This window comes from Pinus tabuliformis, chromosome 9 (genome assembly GCF_031772625.1).
Source record: "Pinus tabuliformis cultivar Carrire ecotype Pingquan chromosome 9, CPIR1, whole genome shotgun sequence".
Taxonomy (NCBI): domain Eukaryota; kingdom Viridiplantae; phylum Streptophyta; class Pinopsida; order Pinales; family Pinaceae; genus Pinus; species Pinus tabuliformis.
Window position 1 is genome coordinate 78,683,933 of NC_142307.1, and position 11,255 is coordinate 78,695,187.

An 11,255-nucleotide genomic window follows, 5' to 3' on the forward strand; every position below is an offset into this window, starting at 1 on the left:
ATCTAACAGAAGCTACCTTGGCAAAGGAGAAAAAATATCACCAAAATAAATTCCCGACACCTGAGAATAACCTTTGCTACCAACTGAGCTTTGTAATTTATCCACATTTCCTTTTCCCATTCATATTCTTCTTAAACACCCATTTTCTTCCAATGGTTTCCTTACAGCCGATAAATCCACCAGATCCCAAGCCTCATTTTTGTGCAAAGATGTCATTCCATCAACCATGGCCTCTTTCTAGAGTTTTCCATCCTCTGAATCCACTACTTCCCTCACAGTTATGGGGTCATCATCAGTAATAGATAAAGAAAAATTTGAACAGAAATCAAATGGACTATATCTTTATGGTTGTCTTCTTTCTCAAACTAATCTTCTCACAGCCGGAGTTTTTGGCTCTTCATCTTTTGATTCCTCTTCTGTTGTAGAGTCTGATTCTTCCTCCTTTAGCTCAAACTCTATCTTCTCAAGTTCCTTTGGTAGGAATTCATGTTTAATAACATCTTTCACCTCTCTAAACACCACATCTCGGTTGTACACAACCTTCCTTGTTTCTGGGTTCCAAAGCTTATAACCTTTTAAACCATCCTTATACCCAATAAAGATGCACTTTTCAGATTTACTATCCAACTTTGTTCTTTTCTCCTTTCGAACATGTACATATGCATCACATCCAAATACCCTCAAATGTGAAAGAGAAGGTTTCTTACCAGTCCATACCTCATGTGGAGTCTTATCTTCCAACGTTGATGAAGGTGATCTATTGACTAGGTAACATGTAGTCTCCACCGCCTCTACCTAGAATTCCTATCCTAACCCGACGCCATTGAGCATGCTTCTTGCCCTTTCCATCAACGTCTTGTTCATCATTCTGCAACTCCATTTTTCTCAAGTGTGTATGGAGTAGTCTTTTGTTGTGTTGTATCACACTTCTTACAAAACTCTTCAAATTCCTTCTTGAAAAACTCTCCATCGTTATCCTTCCTCAACACCTTTATCTTCTCCTTTCCTCATTGGTTTTCCACCAGAGACTTAAATTCTTTAAAACCTGTCAAAGACTTCTTCCTAAGGAAATATATCCATGTATTCCTTGAGAAGTCCTCTATAAATGATACATAGTACACAAAATTTCCCGGTGATGGAATCAACATAGGTCCAAACACATCACTATGCCCAAGCTCTAATATTCGTTTCACCCTCTTAGCACTAGAGGGGAAACTCAAACAATATTGCTTCCCATATACACAATTTTCACGTAAATCAAAATACAGAGAGAAAAATAGGCATACCTTCTATCATACCATTACCATGAAGTATTCGAAGGTCCTTCTCTAAAATATGTCCAAGCTTTTGATGCCATAGCATGGTCTTTTCTCCAGAGACCACTATATTTTATGCTCCACTTTTAGGAACCACAAAACTGTTGCACCCATTAATAACAGTGCTACATTGAAGCTCATACATAGTTCCAATCCGAACTCCCTGCATCAATACTAGTGCTCCCCGAACCATCTTGAAAGTATCTTTCTTGAACACTATTTTTACACCTACACCATCCAACTTGCTTACAGAAATTAGATTTCTAGCCAATGCGAGAACATGTAGAACACCTGTAAGTGTTCTAATCCTTCCACCTTGAAACTTCAACTTGACTTTTCCACGACCGACGATTCTAGCCTTCCTATCATCCCCTAAGAATACATCACCACCATCATATTTATCATACTCGCAGAACCACTCCCTGTGGGGAGTGAAGTGAAAGGATGCACCTGAGTCAATCAACCATGCCTCATGATATACATGTGTACTTGAAGAAGAATCCAAGTACACATCACCACCTTCATCTAAAGTGATTTTCGCCTCTACAGAAGGAGCATCATCAGATCCCTTTCCTTTCTCAAGAGCTTTAGATTTACAGTCCCTTTTGAAGTGCCCTTCCTTTCCACATTTCCAACACACCTTTACATGTTTTCCTAGAGATTTAGATCTCCCACTCAAGGACTTATTTTTGTTTCTATTCTGGGATGGTCCTCATACAAATTGTGAAAATTCCTGAATCTAACACAGCATAAACCCCTACTGCAATTTCTGGTTTACCATCTCCTACTTGTTATTTTCAATAACAAGTTATTTAATTGCATAAATATCGAAGTAAACACAAATGCATACTTCACAAATACACAGATCATGCACTAAAGTAAATAGAAACAATAACACAAGGGACACCGTTATTTTTGTACAATCTTCCTCAGAAAAACCCAATGAGGGAAAACTGGTGCAACAGATAAGAGGGTTTTATTGTTAAGGAGATTTTCTGAATACAACTAGGGTGCAAAAAATACTCGCCCAACAGAGAATGTCCTTGGCAATAGTACCTCTATCCAGAGATAGATATTCCAGCAAATCAACAAATGAATGATCAACCCTAGTGTGACTCTAATTGTTCCTTATACTGGACAGTGAAAGATGCTCCATGCACTTCTCTGGAACTACGTCAACCTCTCACGGATTATCTGCTCTTAGTCTGCCCCACAGAATATTCCTAGCGCTTCCTTTGAATCCCAGCATCAACCTTTATGGCCCTCTTCATTATCTGCGTCATCCTTTATGACTTCTACATTAGCCTCTATAGCCTTCTATGTCCTTTGTGTCAACCCTTCTAGGGCCTGCGCTGTTTGTCTGACACTTCGTTGCCTCTCTGCTATGTATTCTTTAGCCTCAGATGAAAATACCTTGTTGAGCTACCCATCACTAAAACTGTTAGAAAATTATATATTACAGAGCAATGGAACACATAAAATATATTGTAGAAATATAAACACATAAAACAAAGAGAGACAAATATACGTGGTTCACCAATTAGGGCTACATCCACGGGAAACAACCAATCCTTCATTTATATTATCCAGCAAACTGAATAATCTCCTCTCTTCTTATAAGCAAATCCATTGTAATTCCCTCTTCGCTCTCACACAATCTCCTCTCTCTTTCTCACTCTGAATACAGATCTACATAGACATAATATAATTCCCTCATATATAGCGAGGGGTTGCCTTCTAGGGAAAAAAACCCTAAATTTAACATAACTTCTACCGTCATATCTCTGCCTAATGAACAGCCCATATTGACTACGAAATTCCATAATTTTACAAGGAAATTTTACATCTATTTTTGGCTTCAAGGGCACTGCCCTCAATCCCCCACTGGGGGGGGCTCCTAAAGATCATTGTCACCCCCCTGGACCCCCCTTGCAGTGAAAATATTACGAGGGGCATTGCCGCCACATCACGAACTAGGGTCCAATGTAGTGATACCTCTGAATAAAGAAGATAATCAGGCTCCACACCCAACAACAACTGATCACTTGCTCGATTTCCTCAACATACCTCGCCCCAGAAAATCGAACTGATTGATCTCTCTTGGTGTATCACCAACTAACCCTCAAGCCTCCTCTTATAATTTTCCTGTTGATGAATCAACGACCGAGATTAAGTCCCTGATCAACGGCTAAGATTAGAACTGACTTGATCCTCGTCACTTAGAACTTTCTCACCCATTTTATATCAATACACATTAATATTTTTATTTTCCTAAGTTTAGACTTACGAACCCATTAAAAATATTAATTATTTTAATATCTCTTCATCCGGGTGGAATTTCTCCAAATTATTTTGGGTCTTGGAGATCTCATGTGCCTTAGCCTCTCCACCAAATTTTATGGCTAGATCACATTCAATGCTACAAAAAATAAACACTCTCTCTTTGCAAGGAATGTGCTCTAGCAATGCTTCACCATGGAAGCATCACACTGATCTTCCGCATCGGTACTCTGTGTTGATGCTTGGCCTGTTACCCCACATCCACTGCATTGTTGCTTCCTATACTTCTTCCCATGACACTGCCATTGCTACATATGTATTGTAGCTCCCTCTCAAAATGTTGCATCATGCTGCCCATAGCACTACCACTGCTAACTATTGCACTGCAACTTAGTTACCGAGAAGTAAGTAACTAAATTCACCCAAACACGGACATCTCAGTTAGTTTGGAATCTCTGTGATGTTGAATATACCTCAATTTCTATCATGTGCTCCCTCTGCTACCACTGTGTTGTTGCAAACACCTTTTTGCCTCTCGCATTGTTGCAACCTACACTGCACTACTACAAACTTCTGCATTCTAACACTATCTCACTGCTTCATCACACCTTGCTCCACCCGACACCTATCATCATGCTATTCTCATTAATGACTCCCCTAGCCATATGTGATCCAAGAGTTTGGGCACCTCAAGGATCATTCCCGTGCATGTAGTCCTCTCGACTACAAATATATGTCTCCCCACCTCTTCTTTAGAGGTGCATGAGAACTCATGGCACAATCGTCATCAGTCTCGACATCATTCTTTGCCTTTCATGGAGCAGCCTTTGATTCAGAAGCATCTCCCTTGCCTTTCTTCCTGGGGCACTGAGAGGCATAATGTCCCAGCTCCCCACAATTGAAGCACTTGACCTTGGAGATATCTTTCTTCTCCCTCTACTGAACCCCCTGTTGTCTCACAAATGTTAGAGCTGCATCCTCCTCCTCCGCTTTCTTGATTCGAACTCCCTTACCACTACTCCCCACTTTGTTCAATCTCCTGAGATCTTCCTATCGAACAGTTGCCCACATCTCCTCCCAACGGGGGAGAGTCGCTCTGCCAAAATTATTTGGACAAATGTCTCCCAGTCCTCGAAGACTGCATTCAAAGAAGTTCCATCCATGAACTCTGGATCCAGTGTAGACCCCACAAAATTAAGGTGGCCATGAATTCCTTGCAACTTGAGAAGGAACGGATCTTTCGACTCCTCTCTTTTCTGCATCTTCTATGACCTCAGCTGATTCTCTAATAACATTTTCTGCTGCGTGGAAGAGATCTGGTATAAGGTGGCCAGCGTCTACCACATCTCCCTTATTGTGTTCTTCTTAGCAATATGTGATATGACATGATCCTTGACCCCTTATAGGATCATGCATTTCACCTTCGCCTCAACCTCCTCATACTTCTCATTTTCATTAGGGTCAACTAGGATAGCTATGGTTTTCAAGGCATAGTCCTTGATGCGATGTTTATCCAGGATTGCGAGGATCCTAGCTTACTTGATGACAAAATTGGAAGCCCCGTTCTATCTGTCATGATCCCTCAATCTGATTACTGCCATATTTTCTCCGCTTCTCTAGACTCCATCTGAGTCCTGATTTCCCTCTTGGAAATTCTCCAACCAATTGTCGAATCACTCCTCTCCAATCCTCCTTTTCCACTACAACATAGATCTAGATTTCTTGGCTAGAAATCTATCGAGTTAGTGCTTCTCTCTACCTTGGTTCAGTCTACTTAGACACTGTTTTGCACTCATAGAAACAACATCCCACCAACTCTACAAATATAAATATGCTCAGCTCCCTTAGCCCTAGAAACTGAAGAATCTTAGCCCTTCTGGCTCTACGCAATCACAATGAGAGTTGGATCAGCTCCTCCTGACCACTGGCTCAATCCTTCCTGGATCATAAAGATGACTTTGCACTGCATAAGCCTGATCTACCTCCCTCTGCCTCTAAGCTAGCCTGGACAGCTGACGTAGCTACTGCGTGGGCTCCTCCCAGCTACTGCATCTTCCCCTCTCGGCTCAAAATTTTGATGCAAGCATTGTGTGATCCTCTGCGTCACACTCTTTGCACTGCGCTACTCCTCCTGTCGCCCCTTCAACTCTCGAACAACACTATCTCTTGGGATAGCTACTTCTCCACTGCAAATTCTTAGATTTTCTCGACTGGTGTCTTCAGCCGCCTTTGATCTACAATCACTCTGAGACCATGTGAAAATTCTTGAATCTAACACATCAAAAAACCCTACTGCAATTTCTGGTTTACTATCTCTTACTTGTTCTTTGAATTAACAAGTTATTTAATTGCATAAATATTGAAGTAAACAAAAATAATAACACAAGGGACATCGTTATTTTTGGACAATTGTCCCCGAAAAAACCGATGCAGGAAAAATGATGCAGCAGATATGAGGGTTTTATTATTAATCAGATTTCATGAATACAACTAGGGTGCCATAAAAGGATTACCCAATAAAGAATGTCCTCAGTAGTAGTACCTCTATCCGGAGACAGATATTCTAGCAAATCAGCAACCGATGATCAACCCCATAGTGACTCTGACTGCTCCTTGTGCTGGATAGCGAAAGATGCTCCAAGCACTGCTTTGGAATTGTGTCACCCTCTCCTAGATGATATGCTCTCAGTCTGCCCCACAGAATCTTCCTAGCACTACCTCTTAAGCCTAGCATCATCCTTTATGGCCCTCTACACTATCTGTGTCAGCCTCTATGGCTTTTGCGTCAGCCTCTACGACCTGCTTCGTCCTCTGCGTCAGCCCTTATAGGGCCTGCGTTGTCTCTTTGGCACTGCATTTCCTATCTGCTATGTATTCTTTAGCCTCAGATGAAAATCCATTTCTGAACTGCCCCTCACTACAACTGATCACTTGCTCGATTTCCTCAGCAAACCTCACCCGAGAAAATCGAACTGACTGATCTTTCTTGGTGTATCTCCAACTGACCCTCAAGCCTCCTCTTATACCTTTCCTGTTGAGGAATCAAAATCCGAGATTAAATCCATAATCAATGGATAATATTAGAACTGGCTTGATCATCGTCACTTATAACTTTCTCACCTATTTCATATTAATACACATTAAGATTTTTTTTTTCCTAAGTTTAGACTTAGGAACCCATTAAAAATATTAATTATTTTGATATCTCTTCATCCGGGTGGAATTTCTCCAAATGATTTTTGGGTCTTGGAGATCTCATGTGCCTTAGCCTATCCACCAAATTTTATGGCTAGAGAACATCTGATGCTACCAAAAATCAACATAAACAAGGCATCACTAGTATGGCCCTCCATATTTTTCCATCTCATCTCCAACAACAAGGATGAGACTATTTCATCAAACTGTAAGGCGGTTACATTGCTACCTATTGCAACCACCAGGCTATCCCACAAATCTAGTAGAGAACACAACAAACTGATGCACTTATCTTCATCTAAACTTTTAATATCAACAGATAATAACTGGCTTACCATAGTATTAAATGTGTTCAAATGCTTTGTCACTAAGGCTCCATCTTTCATCCTCAGGTTATACAACTTTTTCCGTAGGAACAGTTTATTCACCAGAGACTTAGATTGGTACAAAGTCCCTAACTTTTCCCACAAAGCCTTTGTTGAAGCTTCCCCTCATACATTCAACAATACTGAATCTGAGACACACAATCGTATTGTTCTCTTTGCCTTCCGATCCAACTTCACCCAGTCTTCAACTGACATTGTTGTTGGTTTAGTACCCGAATCTACCATGATCCACTGATATTTATCCACCAACAGATCCTCCATCTTGATTTTCCACAACTCAAAACTCTAACCATTAAATTTCTTGATCTCTATCTTTCTACTGCTTGCCATCTTCTTTCACCATAAGAATCACTCTCGCAGATCTCCCACCAAACAGGGTCTACCACAGGCCCGAGAAAAAACCCTTTAGCAGCAAAGGCATCCCCTTGAAGCCAAAAAAAAATTTGTTACCAAATGTAGGTTTTAACCCTGTACAAAATTACCTGCATACGAATTCTAAAAACAGAAAATAAACAATGGTGAGAGCATGAAACATAAAATAGATATACACAGAGATTTTCCCCTGGATCCCAAAATCGAGACTACCATATTGATTTTTCATTATATTCCTTTCAATGTTACAATACATATATATACATGTTGAAGCATCCATAAACCCCAATCCATTAACCCTGGATTAGAACATAACCATATTTCCCTTGACCAGATCTACAAAATACCATGGAAAGAAAACCATCGTGCTCAAAACCATGTGTGAAATCCATGCATAAAACCATAGGTAGGTTTTCGCACCTAATATAAGGTCCAAAAAACAATTCCTAGGGTGATGCTCCAGATGCCATACAAGGGGTGTATTGCCCCCTTGCTTAACCCCCGACGGGGGGGCACCCACCTTGTGACCCCTCGGCAGCACCCGACACAACATACAGGGAGGGGCGTCGCCCCCCCGTGACCCCTACATGCATGGGATAGTCATGGAAATAATATAACACAACCCAAAAATCCAGGTGGCACCTATGATCACCTCTTGTTATAACTATACTATGAATCTTACATGGTTGTGACAATCTTGTCAAATAACCTACAATTTACTTGTCACAATTTTTATTTAACTTGCCATATTTTGTATTATAATCCTGTACCTATTTGGTAGTCAACATGTTCCTTTTCCAATACATATTATGGGTCCATGCACAACTATATTAATATACCTTGTATCACCAGACAACATTTTGACTGATATATTTACCAAAACGAATCTTGAACTCTATGACAATTAATGATAATTCTTTGTCCATAAAATCAATAATTGAACCACAAATATTATATTCTTCAATGAACATTGACTCTGTGGCTATTCGAGCCATAAATCAAATCCACCAAGGCCCTTGAAGACACCAAGCTCCCAAAGCTTCTTAGGAGCTCACATAAAAATCAAATACATCTAATTCAGCATGGTTAATTGAATAACCATGCCTTAGTCAGTTACAAAGTCCAAGCACAAGGCTCACCAATTGGTTGGTCAATTATAGAGTCCAAGCTTAGGACTCACTGATTATCTCATCAAATCAAGTTCCCTCTAGAACTCCATAGCTACCATAGTTATAAACCAGGTCCAAAGCTCTCAGAGCCACCTAGGATCTCAACTCAGGATGCATCAAATTAAGTGTGATTAGCCGAATAATCACACTTCCATTAATTTCAGAGTCCAACCTAGGGCTCATTGACTGATTTAATCACTGAATCATTCACTGCCTTGAGATGCTCCAAGGTCTTAGTTCTTTAACATATGCCTACAATATGTAAGAGTTGATAAAGTGTCATGTTCATGGGAATCCACTTGGTCATTACCAGGTACATACACAATACCCTTCATTATCCAGGGTACCAAGCCTAAATAGCCTCCAAGATATTGTTTTTCCGAGGCCTCCACGTACTCTTCAGCCCCTTGAACCATCCTCTTTGGATTCATACAGACTAGATCATCTTCCCTAGTTGCACTCACCCTCCCACACTCAGGCATCCCCTTCACTAACTACAATCGCTTAGGCGATCTACCTTTCCAAGGCTTTCAAAAGCACAAACCTATAGACTTTTTGCATTGTATGCTTATTCTCCTCAACAACCGCATGATCAACAACACAATAACCTTGATTAGATTCCAGTTCATTTATTGCATAGATACTATTATCACCTAGATTTACCTCAGGCTGAAGGGAGGCAACTTCCAGGGTAACCACAAACCAAGCTTAGCCTTGTAGCTAGCCCTACAAGGCCAGGAGAGGGATCTCTCCTTTAGAATCTCAGTCGAGATGACTAGATCAGGTAAGGATTTTAGGCTAGGTATAGTAGCACGGGAGTTTTGATTGGGTTTTGTTGATGTTTCGCTGGATCAGATGGAGCTGGGTAGTTTAGGTTTGGGAAATTAGGTCAGAAATGCAGGGTGTTCTATGGGGCAAGGTAGGCATAGGATTTAGCACTTTAGGCTTAATGGTGTGAGGTGTTTAAGACTGATGAGGAGCTGAGAAGGGCATGTGACAATCATGGATCCTTCTCAAATAGTAGAAAACATGAAATATTGAATGATTTCCCAAGGCAGAGCACTCTTACAATGGATTCTACCTATCTAACTTGATAACATTCAATAAGAAGCAATGAAATGGATGATGGCATACATAAAACATGTAAATAAATGATTACAAAAGAAGAAATTGTGCTAAAATACCACAGGGATCCCATAAAAATAGCTGCAAATCCTATTAATCTCCTTGCCAAACTACTTACAATGATGTACAATCAAGCTCTGAGCATCCAAGTGAGTCCAACCTCTACAAATGACTAAGAAAACACATGATATAGGCATCAAAACCACTCATCCTAGCCTCAGGGGTCGAATCCATGAGAAGAGGAGTTGTTTCAACAAACTCTAAACAAGGAACTGGGTTCCAGGCCACCTAACAACTTGCCTCTAAAAGAGGGGAAACTGATTCATTGCCCTCAAAACAACCTTTAATCCAATGAATCTACCCTCTATCACTATTTACCTACCATAATTACATGCCAAATCATCATTTACATTGGTAAAATATCCATCATGAGATAAAATCCACAATCATAGTGAAAAACTGGAAAAATAGGCGTCCTGAGCAAAATTTGCCCTACGCGCAGCGCCACTGGCTCAACGCGTAGCGCCACTTTCAGGCCCCTTTTGGAGACCTTCCCAGCATCCAAATTGAGCCCATGATAGCTCATTGGAAAGGTATTCAAGTCTATTTTCTAGAAAACCTAGAATTTCTACATTTGGAGCTCATTTGACCCCTCAAAACTTGATTTTCCCAAGGTTGCTTCTGTGTGTCCAAAAAGTGGCAGAAAGGTCATTTTTAGAGTGTTTTTGGACCTTTTGGTGGACCATTTCTACTCCAAAAACTTTGAAACTTTCTAGGGTGCATGTCCTCACTGCCCTGAATCCAAAAATGTAAGCCATTCCTCCATTGGATGCCCCTAGGAAAAGCACAGCGCCAGTGGCACTGCGCTTCTGGGCAGTTTTCCTGTGTATTAAAATTCAAAATTTGCAAATGACAAAATTTTCCCAAAACTTGCCCAAAATTTGTGTGAAGCACCACCATCATGTGCTTTGATGAGCCAAGGAGGCTTCAGCCAACATTCTAAGTCTATCCTCCTCTTTCTTTCCTTTCAAGGCCCGCCTTAGCTTAGCTTTCATTCTCTTGATCCTCATGTTGCAAATCTTGCTCTAGGTCCTGTAATGATAGGCCATGTGCCTTATCATCTGATTGTCTCTGTTGGCCTTCTATAGCAGCTTCTCAAGGTGTATATTGACTCTCTCAAGCCAAATCTCCCTATCCTTTTCAATCTCCTGCTCAATAGGAGTCAAAGTGACATGAGCCTCTTTGTCACTTTGTCGTTTTTCCTTGAGCACTTCTAGCTCCATGAGGACTTGTTTGTCACTCAACTGTTTGTTTTCCTACTCTAAGTATGTGATGACATACTTGGCCCTCTCTAGGTTGTCCATCAAAGCTTGTATTTGAGCTTCCTTTTCCTATATGATGATGTCCTTTAT